The sequence below is a fragment of the Chrysochloris asiatica genome, unplaced genomic scaffold (assembly GCF_000296735.1).
Source record: "Chrysochloris asiatica unplaced genomic scaffold, ChrAsi1.0 scaffold00016, whole genome shotgun sequence".
NCBI classification, from domain to species: Eukaryota; Metazoa; Chordata; class Mammalia; order Afrosoricida; family Chrysochloridae; genus Chrysochloris; species Chrysochloris asiatica.
In genome coordinates, this window is record NW_006408534.1 from 30350643 (window position 1) to 30352196 (window position 1554).

Below are 1554 nucleotides of genomic sequence, written 5' to 3' on the forward strand. Positions count from 1 at the left end.
TCACTATGGGTCAGAATCAACTCAACGGCACTTAACAACAATAATAACATACTGAGACAGGAGTCCTGGTGTGGTACTGTGGGTTAATGTGCCAGACTACAAAGTCAATTTGAACTGCAAAGTCAGTGAGTGGTTCAAGCTCACAAGTTGCTCCTTGGAAAACATATACAGGGTCACCATAGATCAGAACAGACTCAGTGGCACTTAACAATACTGAGACAGGAACCTGGTGTGGCACAGTATGATAAGCTAGCCAGAGGTCAGTGGTTCAAATTCACCAGCTTCGTCTTGGAAACCCTCTACAGGGTCTCTGAGTTGGAACCAACTCAACAGCACTTAACAACTGCAGCAACATACCACTACACAGAGAATAGAAGAGCCCATTCCCAAGTTATAAATTTTCTGGATGGGATCCTTAACCTGAAATGATATAGATCAAGATTTCACAAAGTAGACACTATTGACATTTGACAATAGGCAATTCTTTATTGTACGGAGGCTATCCTGTGTACTGTAGGGTGTTAGGAGCATCCATGACTTCTACTCTCCAGAATCTTGCAGTAGTCCTGCCCTCTTTGTCATGAAACCAAAAATGTCTCCAGACATTCAAAGGATTCTGTGGGGGCACACTACCCAATGATTGGAGACACTGTTCTAGAACAAACTGATTAAGACCTGTCTGTGAGTGCAGGATTTATGCAGACTCACTGTAGTCAGTGATGCTCAAGTCATTGCTTAGACAGATTTTCATCAGTCTACCCACATATCCACCAGTCATCTGTCAATTTGTCACACTGTGGTGGCTTGCATATTGCTGCAATTCTGGGAGCTATGCTAGCAGTATTTTAAATACCAGTAGGTCACCAATGGTGGACAGGTTTCAACTGAGCTTCCAGACAAAGACAGAGTAGGAAGAAGGAGAGACAGACAACTTCTAAACATTTGGTCATTGAAAACCTGATAAATATCAATGAGCCACTGTCAGACAGCACCAGAATATTGAATATTGATACATGATGAGAGTACCAGAATATTGTCAGGTAGAGTCCTGGTATGGCACTGAGAGTGAATGCCCTGGGCTGCAAGATTGGTTTGAACTGCAAGGTCAGTGGTTCAAGCAAAGCAGCCACTTGCTCTGAGTTGGAACCAACTCCAGGGCACTTAACAACAACAATATAATGCCGAAGGATGAGTCACTTAGGTTGGACAGCACTCAAAATATGACTTGGAAAGAGCTGCCTCCTCAAAGTAGAGTTGACCATGATGATACAAATAGAGTAACACCTTCAGGACCTTCATTTGCTAATGGGTTAAATTTAAAGTGAGGAGAAACAGTTGTAAGCATCTATTAATAATCAAAACATGGAATGTATGAAGTATGAATCTAGAAAAACTGGAAATTGTCAAAAATGAGATGGCATGCATAAACATCGACATCCTAGACTTTAGTAAGCTGAAATGGACTGGTATTAGCCATTTTGAACCTGAAAATCACATAGTTAACAATGCCAGGAATGACAAATTGAATAAGAATGGTGTTGCATTCATCATCAA